The sequence below is a fragment of the Schistocerca serialis genome, chromosome 2 (assembly GCF_023864345.2).
Source record: "Schistocerca serialis cubense isolate TAMUIC-IGC-003099 chromosome 2, iqSchSeri2.2, whole genome shotgun sequence".
NCBI classification, from domain to species: domain Eukaryota; kingdom Metazoa; phylum Arthropoda; class Insecta; order Orthoptera; family Acrididae; genus Schistocerca; species Schistocerca serialis.
The window spans coordinates 733,590,467-733,607,950 of record NC_064639.1 but is presented as its reverse complement, the minus strand read 5'-3'; positions in this window follow the sequence as shown (position 1 = coordinate 733,607,950).

The window sequence follows — 17,484 nt, the reverse complement described above, 5'->3', positions numbered from 1 at the left end:
TGAAGAAGATGTGTACCACCCGTCCACCGATGGGTGTTGGCAACGGCGATCGACGTCAGCGGACAGCGGCCAATTGCACTGACGTTTTCAAAACAAGGGACGTCACGCCTCGGCGCGGGAGCGCGCGGACACGGGATTTAGTGACAGTCAGTATCTAGCTACTGGCCCCCTTGAAGATGTCCTCCGCAGATGGGGACGAAACGTTGGGAACTGACACAGAATTCATCAACCGACCACGTCATAACAGCCCGGATAATTATAATGGACTTGACATTTCCGGCCGTGAAAGTCTACGTTTTAGTATGAAGATTAGCACGCATTCTGCTCCGTCTTGAAGAATGAAGAAATAGCAACCTCCAATTCAATGTAGCTATATTTGCCTTTATGATAAATCTCGTGAAGGACGTGATTAAACTGCAACCATATATGTAGACGCCAAAGAAGTAGACTCTCTAGCCCGACGATTAAATGGTTGATTGATGCAGTCACTTCACACCAAAAATAATATAGTAATGACTGCACTGGAAATAATTGCTATTTCTGCACTTAAAAATTTAATAAAAAAATAAAAGAAATAAAAATAATGGAAACTGGGGTTTCATCAAACGCAAGGGTTAGTTTTTTATGCTAAGAGTTTTTTTGCTTATTACATTGTAAAGAATAAAGGTACAGCTTGGCTGTTTAATCAAGTATTCTGCAACAGGTACACGAAGAAAGAAAAACATTACAAAAGTACAAAGTATAGGAAAATGAATCTTTTTCAAATATGGTTAGGAAAAAAAATCAGGACATTAAACAATGAATCGTTCGAATATACACCTTATTGGGCGCCATTTGAATTTTATTTAAACAAAAATCTAATGAAATCAGCATCCAGGAACAATTTCGAGGCCAATAGGAAAGCCATTGTGACACATGCAAATGGCTATTACGTAGATTTTTCATGAATGGGCTTGAGTCATAGAAATGTTTGATGAAGTGCACTGATCTAAAATGAGGCTGTCTCAAAAAAGAAATGCTAATACTGAACTGCAATATTGGTATTTTAAGTGGCGAGTATTTTGAATTTTGTATGAAAGATGATATATGACGGCAATATTTTGGTACTGTGTTTGCCGAGCCACTATACAGCGGCCGTGCTTCATTATTATTATGCACTGCGTAGGTATAGTTTACGGTAACCTTCGGGTCTATTCGAGCGTGCTGTACAAATTTCATATCCTGTACAGAGGAGCTATCATTATTGAGTCTCAAAGGGCTTTATTATTGTGAACTAAAACGAGGATGAGAACGAAACCACTGTTTACCTTCCTTGCAACCGATCATATTTGCGCTCATTGCCATGAATCAGATTCCAAAAGCCAGTATTTTAGATTCCATTTGATTAAATCCATCCGTACGATGCGCAGAAGTGATGAACAGGACCTGCTTTTGTTTCATGTAAGACAGCAGTCCTCATCATCGTACTCCCACAGCAGAATGCCGGGTACTTGTAGTTAAAGTGCAGCTACTCGCGGTTGTCCAGTGTAGGCCGTAATCACCGTGGAGCTGCGAAACTTGATGGTGTTGCTAATGCGTTAATGCTGAACCGATTTATGCTGAAAAAAGTTGCAGTTTCAGTCATCAGTGCAAATCTGGCGCTATACACTGCTTTGGTTACGGTATGACGTCCACATTGTCATTTGACAGGCCATAACGTTTGTGAATAATATGGTTGTCGAGAAGAGAGGCTGCACGCTGTTAGTGAAACTGCTGTATGTGAACGGCAGCAATTCAGTGCAGCATTGACAGAGTATCGCCGATTGACAGGTCTGAGGAAAGACTCGATTTCATTAAATTACTAGAGAATTACTATTACAGAAGATGATAATGAAATTCGAAAACAGGGGTGTGCATGGTGTGGCACCTGTAAGAGAAAGGCGTCTTATCCCTGTGGAAGTTACTGACGAGGTTGCTGTTGCTGTAACTGTCCATGCAGCACATGCCCCGTGTTGTGGCAGTGCTCGTCAACGAGAATTGTCCATCCCATGGTCATCAGTACAAGACGTTTTGCTGTTTGTGTTACACTGGTACCCATGCAAGAACCAGACGGTGCAGCAACTGAAACCTAATGATCCACAACAACAATCTGAATTTACTCTTCTGTTTCTGTTATGGATCGAAGTAGACATGTGGCCGGGTATTATTCTATGGAGTTAACAGGCCATTTTACACTACAGTGTGCAGTGAATACACCGAACTGTCGATTTTTGGGCAGTGTTAAACTGCATGTTGTGCATTGCTCTCATCGTATGTGACTGTGTGCTGTGGAATCAAAAGCACCTTTATTCTCGGTTCGTTCTTCTTTGAGAAGAATACACGCCAAGGGCCCGTCAGGGTATCCGAGGCGTCTGCACGTAGTCATGATCTCCCTCTACAGAATGTGGTTCCTACTTTGGAACAGCGCGAGTATGTGGAAATCACTGTTTTCATGCAAGATGGGGCAACACTTCGTGTCGCTCGCCCAGTGAAATGTCTGCTTAACGAAACCTCACACTAAGGTGTTATCTTAAGGTGTTTCCCAGATCAACAACATCACTTGATCCGAATCCATGTGCCTCTGGGGCTGTCTAAGAGAACTCGTTCACCAGGGACCCGTTCGGTCTCTAACTGATTCGAAGGCCACGGTCTCGTGCTGACCTCAAGGCCAGTGTAGAGGAAAACGTTGCTCAGATTGCATTGGAAGTGCTGCGAGAAACTTTTGATCGTGTCGTCTTAGGATGTAGCATCCCGTCGACGTTTCCGGTGATGATACTGAACAAACTGTGTAAGCGGCAGTTAATAGTAAAATAATCATTAGACCTTCCTCATTTGTTTGACCTTTTCTGCCCACGTTCCGTTTCTAGTTAATTACATAAGGAGATATACCTATATGTCTGTCTTGCATTCACAGCTCGATTTTAACCTGGTGACGAAAACTGGAAATAATTTTTTTTAAAGTAAGTTCCGCATTAACGTGTTAGTATATCTACCAAGTTTTGCTGCCGTACGGTAATTACAACCTACAATAGATCTCTGTGAATAGCTGCCGGTATATTGCTAAGTACTCTCTCCGGAACTGGAATCATCGTCTGTACATTGAAACAGCATCAGTTGTCTTCTCCATGAAAAGCACTTCATATGTAGGATTATCATGTGAACTGTCAAAAATGGCCTTCCTTGTGCACCAAATGTGGAACTTCAAGTAGAATCTTAATTATTCGGCTCTCTACACCTGTCCACTCCTGCGATGATCTTGAAAACTTGTTCATATTTAAAGGAACAGTTGAGCTCATTCACCGTACAGAAGGCAGGAAACCATCGAAATGTCTACACTCACGAAACGATGTGTTACACTGCAAATTACACTTTTAAATGCACGTAAAAAGAAAGACATTTGTATTTTTCGCAGCCAAAAGTGAATGCTTTTCTGCACGAAAACTCAAGAACTACTTCTTAAAACGAATGGAATCTAAGCAATCTTTCGTAGTTAGCATTCTTCTCTGTTAGCTAATCCAGACATCTAGACAGATATCGGTTTTTTGTCTTTTTCATTTAATTCCAAGGAAAAATTGAGTAATTCCTCGTAGCAGGCAACAGCTGTGACATTACTCTTCTCTACCCGCTACTAATGATTAAAATTTTCTCACATGCGAGTTCTTGTTGCTATTAATATCATTCCGTTTGATAATAAATCCTCACTTTATTTATTTTAATTTTAACTTAATAAATCCTTCAGTGAGATTGTAGTAGTGTTACAAAAGTTCAGTGGAATAAAAATTAAAATCAACAGACATATGCGCGTGTCAAGACCAATCTGCACTGCCTGACAAAAAACGTGAAGCAACCAGACGGGTGGAGGGGGGGGAAGAAACGAAACTTCACAGCTTGAGAGGATTCTTTCAGTGAATAGATAATTAAGTCAGACTTACACAGAACTTTACAGTATAAGCCTACCCATCAGTACGACGTTGCGGCCCCTCTGACCTCGATGCACAAACTTATTCAGTTGAGACAGGCGTCACAAAGCCCTTGTATCCTCTTCTGAGGCAAGCTGGCCCACAAATGCTGTAGCTATTCCTTGAAATACTGGGCACTGACACTGGGACGGAGTTGACATCCGAGCTGGTCCCACACATGTTCTATCGGTGACAAACTTGGCGGTATTGATGGCCACGGTAGTATCTCAACATTATGCGGGCAGTTCATAGCGACAAGTGCCATGTGTGGACAAGCGTTGTCCTTTTGAAAAATACCGCCATTTTACTATCGTATGAGAGGTGATACATGAAGATGCAGGATACCCGTGACGTACCATTGTGCCGTTACATTCACTTCAATCACAACCTGCTGGGATCTCAAGTTATACCCAAAGATTCCCCGCTTCATGACACCAGGAATAACACCGCTGTGCCTCTCCAAAACACTGGGAGAATGGAACATCTTCACAAGTCTCCGCTATATTCGCTGACGATGGTCATCCGGGATCGTGCAGCATCGCGATTCACTGCTGAACACAATGCAACGCCATCCATTAGCAGTTCATGCTTTCCGGTCACAGCATCTTTCCAAACGCAGCTATTTACGTTGTGGTGGTAACTGCAGCCTACGCAGTGAGTCAGTTATTCCCACGTCCGGCTGCTGCTAGTCTCCGTCCAGTTGTGCGGGATGACACAGAACGTTCCAGAAAATCCATTACTTGTTCTCGGAAGGCAGCCACACATGTGAAGGGGTTAAGATGTGCTTGGTGTACAGTACGGCGATCTTCCTTTGTGGTGGTTCAGGCGTGTTTGACAGGTACCTCGAGGACGATTGTGCCTGTGGTTAAGTTTCCAAGCAGCTCACACATCAGACTACTGTCACGGCCGAATGCTCCGTAAATCTTGATATTGCACGATTCGACCAACCGGCCAAATGGAAACCCACAAAACCCAACTTCCTAATTTGTTCAGCGGCTGATACAACTTCCTCACATAAGTACGTAGCATCTCAGGGTCCTTCACAGTGATCAATCAAAGTGTGATGCTGTTTGAGGCCCATATATATCCTATCAGTCCTGGTAACAGCATTAAACACGAGCGTATACAATGGACGATTATCACGTATTAATAGAGACTACGAAGTAATGTTATATATGAATACATCGTGTCTCTTCTTTCAGGCATGTCCGAAAGAACAAACACACCACGCGGAATCCGCAGCTGTGATACACAGTATGTAAATTAATGGTGGAGGGTGAGAGAAAGGAAAGGAAAGGAACTATTGATATCACTTGCATCGGGACTTTATGCGGAATCAGTGGCAACAACTGAAATCGTGTGCCGAACCAGGACTCGACCCGGCATCTCCTGCTGACTACACGGTCTGCGTTAACCACTGCGTCACTCAGGCACAGTGTTTACGCCGGGATAGTCCCGCGCATTTGCGGTGAACACTGTGTGCGGGTGGCGCAGTGGTTAAAGCAGCTGCCCAGTAAGCCTGAGATCCGGGGTTCGAGTACCGGTCCGGCTCACGTTTTCACTAGTCGCTGCTGATTCCGTATAACAGCCCGATGCAGCTGATATCATTAGTTACTCCCCTTTCCTTCCCTCTCCCCCCCCCCCCCTCTCCCCCCACCATGCACCTCAACCATCAGTTTACACAAACTAATAATCTGTGCACATTGTGTCGTAACATGATCGATCACTTCAGGCAAATGACGGGATGGTTCCTTCGAAAGGGCACGGCCGACTTCCTTCCCCATCCTTCCCTAATCCGAGGTTGTGCTCCGTCTCTAATGACCTCGTTGTCGACGGGACGTTAAACACTAATCTCCTCCTCCTCCGTAACATAAACTTGACGCAATATTACAACGATCCTCATCTGCTTCTTGATAAATACTTCACACGTCATGGATCTATCAAGTATTAAATTCGAAAGACAGTTCATAAGTAAATCATCGCACCACAAGGTAAACAATTCCTCCAAGGCTCTCCAAGAAGTGAAAATCTATTTCCATAAAAATCTTTGTTTCACTTTATCTTGCATAAAAGGTAATCTTGTCACTAAACTATTCGGGAATAGCGTTATACAGCAATCACGTTACCTTACTCATATAGTTAGTTTTATGAGGGACTACGACTTCCTCAAATGTTAGAAAAACCTCCGTAAATAATTTGAAGCACAGATTAATTGTTAGAGTCCTTTGCTTCGATACGAACGAGTTAAATGAAAAAATTAACACATTTAAAGATTTGATGTAAAAGGACCACATTTATTTCGAATATTAGCAGAGAGCTGCAGATACATTTCTTGAAGGTTCCCTGGACGGTGTAAGGAACACATACGGAACATGTAAGGACTGAACAGTATTTCCTTTGTTAAAAAAAATCTTTACTTGAAGGACGTATTGGACTGAGATATGGCTGTTCTAACCTATTCTTCCAACACGTCAATGGCAGTGCACATATTTCTGGCGATTCTCAAATAGCTTTTATGTGGCGCAGGCATCGGATCTATGCCATAGTGAGTATGTGTAAAACGTATCCCATTAGACAATAGCCGCCCGCTGCGTTTCAGACAGAGAAGACTATAAGGCAGAACCGTCTTCCACATGACGTTTTAAGAAATACAAATTCATAACAGTGTGCTGTCTGTAATAATGTTATTTTATTTTGCTACCTGTTTCAGTTCGCAACTATCATCAACATCAGGATGGTTCAGGACCAAAACCGGTAGAAAAGTAAAATAACATTATTACAGACAGCATCACGTTATGCATTTTTTAAGTTTGTACATGCTGTTGAGCAACGCCTAGGCAACAGGTTTCACAAGAAGTCAATTTGAACACTGGTGATGTAGGCCTGGTTCTATTGTATAGGATATGCTCTGTGAACTGATTTATCTAACCAGTTTAACGGTAACCCTGACCCGCGGAGGTTCTTAGCAATTTACACATGTAGAAATCATTACCAGAGATGACAGAAGAAATTAGTGACAGAATACATTTCTAAGACCGACTGAGGGCGGAAACTCGGACCTTTGAGTCTACAGTCCAACACTTACCCACAGCGCCGCTAAGCCACATGCAGGGGAGACTATCATGACGGAAAATCCGTCCGTACGTATGATCCTGTGATACAAGTACATACGGAGAGGCAAGTAAGCAATTCCCATAAAGTATTTCCAGAACTGTATGATCCATGGCAATTCTTTGTAAACCGAATGAATTGTGAGTAACTCCTCGTTAAATGACGTATAGTCTCTTTCCGAAGCTAAAATAGCTACGGTAGTGGCATTAATTCTGTACACTTTATTGAAATTTTCCTTCATTTTAATATCACGAGATACATTAAATGAATGAATTATGCTTCCATTTGGTTTTTACCATAAGTGTCTTAGGACACATTTGTCATTTTTAGAAATTAGAGTATCTTATACTTTTATAAAAAAAATAAGTGTATATTCTTAGCTAAAACGATTTAAAAACTTCATTGCTTCATATGCTTGTACAGCCGCAAATCAAGTGAAATTTGGTTTGCAGGACAGAGCGGATCAGGTTGTGGAAAGGGGCCAAGGTCAATTACTGTTAGTTATACAAGAACACACACAACCTTATTGCTCAAACCAATGGTCAGTTTTGTCTTTAAAACAACAAAGATCAATTCACGGCTGAGGGCCCAAGTGACTTCTCCAGAATTAGTTTAAATGATTGCTTTTAAAACACCAGGATTTAGAGTAACGGCTGAAGGCCTTACTTAAGCAAAATTACAATATCTTCTCGGCTGAAGGCCGATATAATATTTCAGATCATCTAAGGAAATTCTTTAAAAGCCAAGCATTCACAAATTCCGGCTAAACGCCATATTAAGGAAAATTCAAGTTAATTCTTCGGCTCAAAGCCCAATAAAAATTTCTTTACACAATAAAAGAGAGGCTTTAAAGATAAGCTTTTACACACTACAACAGAAAAACATCTTAAGAAAACTCGAAGTATCTCGTCGGCTGAAGGCCTAAACAATTACTCAAGAATAATTAAAAACAACTTTAAGATAAACATTTACACAGCACGGCTGAAGGCCGTTTCAAGAATTGAAGATAATTAAAGAGAAACCTTACAGGCAAGGATTTACATATCACAGCCATAGATTCCGAAACAAACGCGGCTGAAGGCCTAATTACAGCGCAACAAGAATTTTAAATGAAACATGACTGAAGGCCTAATCTTAAAGTTGTTATGAAGTCTAGCTGTAGGCCATATACTAAACATAAAACAGACAATATTAATACATGGCTGAAAGCCTGACACAGTACCTGCGACCAAATAAAATGAGAATCACAAACAACAAACAGTGGTGCTCAGACGTTTTCCAAGGGTCGGCCTGGGGAGGAAACTCTAACAACAGTTTAGGTGAGACAGGCAGCCAAGCTTAACACTAAATAATCGGGTGGCAATTGGGTTCTTGGTTGAAGAACCAACAAACTAGTTAATCAGTTCCCTCTGTCGCAACCTACCAACTAATACTCCCGTATCCAGACAGCATTCACCTGCACAGTGGAAATCACAGAAGCTACAAACAGTTCCAGGTAAACACACTTGCACAAGAACTCTAACAATCATAAAAGCAATCACTGTGGGACAGCAAGGACGAATTAATTCGACACAGAGAGAGTTTCCACAAGCGGTCGACGACCAAATACACGTCGTCCGATTAGACAACCAATCGAACGACCAACCCAGATCGTTCCCACTGACGTTACGTGTGTCGGCAACTGTTGGGCGAGTCTTGTCTATCCGAAGCTGACTCCAGTTTCAACCCGACTCAACTCAATGTCCGTTCGGAACACGGAGACACGGCGACCCGGGCACACTGGCTTGTACCCAACCATGCAGAGGTAACTCTTGCGCATTGACCATGACATCTCTGCACAAGGAAGGAACCGACCCACATGTGGCAAAACGACCAACTGACAAGGCCCAGAAACGGTCAAAGAAACAAATACACGTCGCTCGATAAGACGACCAACCAACGGTCATCTCGCTCTAATCTCCTTCCGTCGGACATTGCGTGCGTGTCGCCAGCGGTCGGTGGGCACTGGCTGTCCGCACCTTACTGGCGCTCCGTCCCCGATTTCACTGCTGCTGCGTCATGACTGAACTCCAGACAGACGACGACCCGGAAATGGTAGCGGCCAGAGATGGTACGACAGTGCTCTTATCGATAAGCGCTGCTGCTGCCACTGACGGGCAAGCAAACCAGCAACCTAGTGACGCCAGTAAATCGAATTAAAGAAAAAACGAGGTGACAGAACCACAAAAACAAGGTGACATGCAATAAACGGCATGAACGCGAGCCGCGTACGGCTCAGCATGTCTGTTACATATTATGTATTACAGACATCCTGATCAGGGTTAGATATGCAGAATGTAATATTTGAAGAATTACTTCGGAGTAAAGATCGTATTTGATTTTGATTTTGACCTGATGACCGGTTTCAACAGTATTTTGCCATCATTCTCATAAATGATATTTTCCAAAAATACATGGCAGAAATTATAAAAGGTGAGGTCCGAAGATGACAGTATCAGTTCAAAATAAATATTTCAAAGTAATCTTCGCTCCAAAATATTTCTTCAAATATTTTTCATTTGTGATGTTCCGTCAAATTAAACAATGAATGCGTATTATTATTGTCTTTCCCAGTGATAAAAACTTTTCTGATCATTGTTGTAGCTGAAGAAGTCTGTTTCATTGTGTTACTTGGGGGAAGGAAGGGGGGGGGGGGGCGCTGGGAGATAAGATTTTTTCTAAAGTGGTTACAAAAGAAAATACTGGAAACAATGTCCTGTACCGAAAAGTGCTGCTTGATCATCAGGTAAGACGAGGAAGGTGATAACACTCCGTGAAAAAAGTAACACTTACGCAGAAATATTATGAAGGCTGGGTCGAAGCGCTACGAAGTTTAGCGTGAGGGATGTCTGTAAGCGGTATAAAGAAACTGGGTCAACCAAAACTACTCCAAGAACAGGTGAAAAACCAATATTGACTAATCTAGACTGTTCTAGAATCTTCCGTCTTTCTCCGCAAGTTTATCGGTGTACCACAAAAGTTGTATATCTCGCCTTCAGCACTTCGGGCGTTGAAATTCTCATCGAACGGTCAGACAAAAAGTGTGTGAAAATTGCTTGCGAGTGAAGAGTCCAAGAAAGAAGCCATACCTGAATAAAATACAGTGGCAGGAACGTTATGGAGTGGGCTTTACCACACACGGAGTGGACGCAAGAATAGTGGGCTAGAGTCCTTTGAAGTCCTTAAGATTAGCATCGCTGGAACCGATGGAATTAAATTCGACCAGGCAAAATCTTGTTACCGGAGAGGAGCACTGCCACCAGGAAGCATTCCATCAATTTCGCGGTGTGGGTCTGCGTGGTCAAACATGGCCCTGGCCGTCTGTAAGTGATCCAGGGTAACAGTGACGCCAAAAAGTGGCAGGAAGAAGTCTTTGTTTTCAAACTGCTGTCCAGCGCCCATGATTTATTTCGAAGTAAAAACAATCAGAGCATCATTCAGCAAGACAGTGCGCCAGGTGACGGCGCTAGGATCAATAAGAAATGGTTCTCTGTCTAACGCCTTAGTGTGCTGAATTGATTTGACAACAGTTTCGACCTCAACGCGGTTCAAAACATATGGCCACGGTTGAAAATTATGGTTTCACGACAAATTCCAAGAACTAGAGGAGCCACTAGAACCAATCGGAAGTTCAAGGTTCAGAAGATAAAACCAGAAGGTCTCAAGACATTTAATAGACTCGATCCCACGCAGAATCTTGGCAATCAGAAAATCACCCACGCAACACTGAAACATTGCAATAACTTTTTTAACTTTCTGAAACTGTTGGGTTGTGAGTGTTTTCTTTGATTTTTATTTGTATTTCATTAAATTTTTATATTTTAGCTCAAATTTTGAAACAGCAGACATATTTTCTGAAAATATGTACTAAATTATAGTGTATATTTCAGTTTAAATAAATTACAGAATACCATGTTCAACGAATCTGTACAAAGTGCTTGGAATTAGTGCTAATATTGTAGATAGCTGAAGGCATCAACTTTACTTATTCAAATGGAAATACGGGAATTTCTACTGTCAGTATCTTTGTACTAAGACAGACGAATTCTTCGGCGTTCCAATCCCCAAAATCCAGTTGCTTTGAGGGTTGCCCAGAATGTAATGCACCGTACGTTTTTCTTCAACAATACTTCATTGAACATTATGAGAATTACACACACGGAAGAATGGTGTTTTGTATACACACCCGAATTTTCCACGTAATCTCCATCCCATTCTATGGCTTTCCTTCAGCGCGGAACAATGATATGTACGCCGTGTCGGTACCAATCCTTGTCTTGCTGATGGAGGCAGTGCTTCACAGTGTGAATCACATCCTGATACAGTGCCAACTGCCGAATCGTAATCCGTCCGTCCTCGCGAATGACAACATCAGCTCGGTGCAACATGTCAGGTGTGTTAGCCGCGGATGGTCTCCCCTAGAGCTGCAAATCGTGGAGCTCCACCGAACCGCCTTCTGATGACCTCACCCTCCGTGCCCAGCGACTAACTGTACTTCTGTCGACAGCAGATGCCCCATAGACTTAGCACAAACGTTTGTGAATATTCAACACAGTTTCTTTCTCTGCAGTGAGAAATTAAATTACGGCACGTTACTTGTAACGTACTTCACCTGCAGACGCCATTTTTAAACTGTCCTGAACTACGCTAACTGTCGGACGTACGGAAGCCTGGTGCTCTGAATCAGGAGACTTCAGATAATGCATACGTATCGTTTCGCATTCGTAGCACAGTTTTCGGCTGAGAAAAAAAATGCGGCGCAATACTTTCTGGGCAACTCTCATATAAGGGACGATCAAAAAGTTTGCGTTTGGGAGCGTTGCTATAGCGCATAGGCAACGTAGCGCGGCTCCGATGCGGGTATATACGCACTACTATGTAGGTAAGAGATTAGTGTCGTGTCTTTCCACCTTCCGTGCGATAAATGCGAAAAATTGAACTATGGCGACCTTATTGCCAAATGCTTCCAAACAGGACTGACGTACTGCTATTCTTTTCTCGGCTGTCGAGGGACAAACACTGGTAGACACTCATCGGAGAATAAATAGAGAATGTGTATGGGGCAGCGTGTCTGCCGACAACCGCCGTTGTAGAATGGTTCGCCAAATTCCGTGCTGCGTGCTACTTCTACATTTAATGCACGTACCGTATCGCAAATGTCGTAATGCAGGAATTACGCCAACTCAATTGGGCAACACTTGAGAAGCCGCAACATAGTCGTCATTTCTCCCCATGCGATTAGCAGGCCTTTGGTCCCTTACAAAAGACCTGAAGGGTCGACGTTTCCTGTCGGAGGAGGATGTGCAGCAGACAGTTTCGGACTTCTCCATGCAAAAGAGAACGTTTTTTTTTACCAAACGAGTGTCTTCAACGTTTTGCGTCGGTGCGGTATTTGTCTTACAGCGATTTTTCCTGATTTTCATACCGATTCTGCACTGTACGGCCTTTGAATGGAAATATTAGTTAGAAGTTAGTATTTATTTGTTTTGGACATGAAACAGACTGTTATCTTAAGCGTAAGTTCCTCCAATAAGGAGGAGAGACAGTGTTGCACAGAAGCGCTACCGGTATAAAAGGGGTACAGAAGTACTGTAGCTTTCATTCTGTCCGCGCCTTTCAGGTGCGTCAAATGCTGGTTAGTTTGAAAAAATTAATACGTTTAAGAAACCAAGAAAAACTAGATGTGCTGCTTTTTTACAGAGTAAGCAAAGGGAACGCGAAGAGAACACTTACACACTCGAAAAAATCCTGACAGATGATGTCTAACAAGCAGTGCCGGCTTGTCACCAAAAAAGATGGTGGTGCACTTTGGATGCTAAGAAATGGTTTTAAATGCATTGAGAATTAGTTCACTGTCCATGTTTCTGTGATGCATGATATAAACAGATCGCTCACTCATGTTACTGCAGCATCTACTTGCAATAACACCTAAACGTGTACACAGAAAAAATTATTACTTTGCAGAATAAAAGAAAGTGAGATAAATTGCGAATCTACGTAGGCAAATGTAGTGGGCCTTCCTTACTAACCTTCTTCGGCATGACCAATGTTAACGCTGGTCGATTGTATTTCTATATTTCTATATTGTATTTCTATGCTTTGAAGTAGTGGTGATCACTTGTACAGGAACTCTATTCTTCTTTCCTTCGTGCTTGAAAATTTTTCAGTCTCTCTTTGGCCGAAGTCCGGAATTACTAAACGAGGTCTCTTTCAGTAGAGAGCACTGCGAGTGCTGGTAGTCTTTCTTCGTGCATACTATTTGATGCTTTTCAGTGATGGAAAACAGCGTTCTAATTTTCACGTGTTCATTGTAATTAAAATTATAATTATCGTTTTCAAGAGTTTCACAGTTATTCTCAACAGCTACCCACATACTTTTGAACTCCTCTCTTCCGTAAGTAAGAGCTCCATTCGAAGTTTCTTTGCTTCCAAAAATGAATAGCACTGAACCGCAGCTCTGAAAGAAGTATCTGAAAAACTAGATGAGTAAATTGTGAATTTATCTTGTAGAAAAAAACGGATGCAACAAGGTACCCAGTGATCTTAAATATTTATTTAACCTCGTAACTTATAATGTCACACACTTCTTTTCTCTCACGTAGTGGATTGCACATGACTCTTCCATCTTCAGTTCTCCCTCTTCAGTGATATATGTGCAAATCTGTTAAATTTTCATTCACATCTTCTCTAATTTTTATAATTTGACGCTCAAAATCTGTTAGCCAATCTCGTGCATAAGATGGGTCATTATCCCTTTTTGTATCCGGTCGTACAAAACATCCATTGTATCCGTTTATGCCGGCCGCGGTGGTCTAGCGGTTCTAGGCGCGCAGTCCGGAACCGCGCAACTGCTACGGTCGCAGGTTCGAATCCTGCCTCGGGCATGGATGTGTGTGCTGTCCTTAGGTTAGTTAGGTTTAAGTAGTTCTAAGTTCTAGGGGACTGATGACCATAGAAGTTAAGTCCCATAGTGATCAGAACCATTTGAACCATTTGAACCATATCCGTTTATACACAACATCCATGTGAATCATACCGTTATGAAAAAACGAGAGCCAGAAGATGAACCTTTCGTCCTTTAGAATCGTTATGAAGGTAAAGGCTTGTAGGATGGTGGTTTAATTATACAATTTTTCCCCGTTGATCAAGTTACTTATGTACTTAACATCTTCCCTACATTCGAAAACATTATTGACGCTCCTTGACTGGAAATTCTATCGAATATGCACTGAAGGTTGCAGTCGTTTTCGTAATATTTTGTCTAGAATTGCGGTTGTTTGTGGGGATGCTGAAAAGAAGCTGTGAAATCCTTAAAGGTTAATGAAAAACATTCACGTATTTTTATTAATCAAAGCAGCTTTAAGCTGCATGGGTATGCAGTGAATTTATGAAGTACTGGAAAAATTTTCCTTAACAACACCCTGCACCCTCAGATGACGAGCCACTATTGATTGCTGCAGCATCACATGCTTGTGCCATTAGTTTTTGTTGACAGTTCTTCAAGTGGTGACTTTCCTGTTCTCTGAGGTAGATTACTGTATATCACAGTTGAAACTTCTGGGCTGAGAGGCCGTGGTCGATGTATTAAAGTTCTACCTGACGTTTCGTCTCCATCTGCGGGAGACATCTTGTGAGGTCATCCGGCTACTGCCACTGAGGCTCCAGGTACTCTCGCATTTATAGAGCGCATAGAGGGCACCACCATTCGTCACATGATGCCGACGGTATGCCTATCTTATGAAGGCGTCATCATTCTCGATTAAGAGTAATCGATTGTCATTCTGCTGGCGCAACGTCGACATCCATATTTTGTCCAAGTTTAAAACTTCCTCTTTTCTATTAAAATTGTTATGGTGTTTGTGAATTTCTATTGCTTCTCTACACATACGCGCGTGATAATGGGATGTTCGTGCCAGAACGCTTGTCTCATTAAGTTTAATTTCGTGATTCATCTCGAAAAACATGCTCAGCTACGGCCGATTTTTCGATGTGTCCTAAGCGACAGTTTCTTTTATGTTCGGCTAACAGGATGTTTACACTTCTTTTCGTTCTTCCATACTTGTCCACAACTGCATGGAATTTTGCATACCCCAGGTGTCGCTAGGGGATGTCGGGCGTTTTTTGCAGTTCTTAAATATTCCTTAATCTTCTTGGTGGGTCTGAAGATTGTTTCGAACCCATACTTGGCCAGAAATTTCCCGATACGGTCCGTGACCAGTAGGTGACTGTTGGTGCTCGGGACATGTGGCTTCTTTTCGTCTTTGATGGAGGGCTCGATCAATTTCCTTGCTGGTATACCCGCTTTTCAAACAGGCTCACCATAGGTGATCCAGTACATCTTGTAAGTGAGCCGGCTCGCAGATTTTGTTGGCTCTGTCCACCAAGATTTTCATGACACCTCTCTTTTGCCTACTATGATGATTAGATTCCTTGTGGAGGTATCGATCCGTGTGAGTGTTCTTTCTATATAGCTACCTTGTGGCCCAGCGTCTCATCCACCCATTTAATTACCGAAACATCCAGGAAATTGAGTTGACCGTTGCTCCCTTTCTCCATCGTAAACTGTATCTTCGGATTAATGGTGTTCAGTTGTGGACGAGTATATATTGGAACTACGAAAAGAAGTGTAAACACCCGCTTAGCCGTATATAAAAGAAACTGTCGCTTAGGACTCATCGAAAAATCGGCCGAAGCTGAGGATGTTTTTCGAGATGGGAATCAAGAAATTAAATTCAATGAGACTCGCGTTGACCGTTGCTCCCTTTCTCCATCGTAAACTGTATCTTCGGATTAATGGTGTTCAGTTGTGGACGAGTATATATTGGAACTACGAAAAGAAGTGTAAACACCCGCTTAGCCGTATATAAAAGAAACTGTCGCTTAGGACACATCGAAAAATCGGCCGAAGCTGAGGATGTTTTTCGAGATGGGAATCAAGAAATTAAATTCAATGAGACTCGCGTTCTAGGACGAACATCCCATTATCATGAGCGCATGTTAGAGAAGCAATAGAAATTTACAAACACCATAGCAATTTTAATGGAAAAGAGGAAGTTTTAAACTTGGACAAAATATGGATGTCGACGTTGCGCCAGCAGAATGACAATCGATTACTCTTAATCGAGAATGATGACGCCTTCCAAAGGTAGGCTTACCGTCGGCATCACGTGACGAATGGTGGTGCCCTCTATGCGTTCTATAAATGCGAGAGTACCTGAAGCCTCAGTGGCAGTAGCCGGATCACATCAGAATATGTTTCTCGCAGATGGAGACGAAACGTCAGGTAGAAATTTTATATATCGACCAAGGTCTCTCACCCCGGAAGTTTCAACTGTAGACAACACTGGCCGTGAAAGCCTACATTGTATGACTGTATATAATACTTTTCTTGTGGAACGTGGCACGAAATATTTCACCTGGTCTTCCATTAATGATGTACCTGTATACTTTAATTACACGGAAATTCAGCCTATCACTTGTTTCGTCAGCTATCACTCTAATTTGCTCTTGTGAGACTAGAAGCATGCAGTGGAAGAGGTAATTCTGGGCGGTTTTAGAGATGCCTTTGAAAACTGTTGCTCTTTCTAAATGCGATTTTAACACAGAGCTGATTCATCACTAAAATTAATCAAGTCACGAGAAATGCCAGGTTTTGAAAATGATTCAGTCTCATCACCTCCTCTGAAGACAAATTCCAATGTACCGCAGAAACGTATACATTTGATAATTAGATTTATTATTTACTTTTTACCGGTAACTTTACTGTAGAGTAATGGCACATATCTTCTGTATCCACTATCTAATTGGGTATCTATCTCTACTTCGTCTGTCCGCAGTTCGTGGTCGTGCGGTAGCGTTCTCTCTTCCCACGCCTGGGTTCTCGGGTTCGATTCCCGGCGTGGCCAGGGATTTTCTCTGCCTCGTAATGACTGCGTGTTGTGTGATGTCTTTAGGTTGGTTAGGTTTAAGTAGTTCTAAGTTCAAGGGGACTGATGACCATACATGTTAAGTCCCATAGTGCTCAGAGCAATTTTTTTCTACTTCGTCTCATGGACCGAAGAATGTTAGTGTTTCCTAATTTTGTCATGGAGGTGTTGAATGTCACAAACTCCGTGGCTAGTAGACGAAAGCTCTCCTGCATGTAATAAGCCAGGAAAACAAAATAAGGCGTTTTCCAAAACACAAGCAGACAGTCATTCATGCTTGCTGTACAGTTCGGAGTTAAAACTAAGAGTCGTCGACTCAGTAGAAAATTTAACTGTCCACGAAATTGTCAAATTAGTTGTCGGCATACCTAGACTTGATTTCTATTTTTTGTTCAAAGTTGCATACGGTGAAGGGTTCACCATGCAAGGTA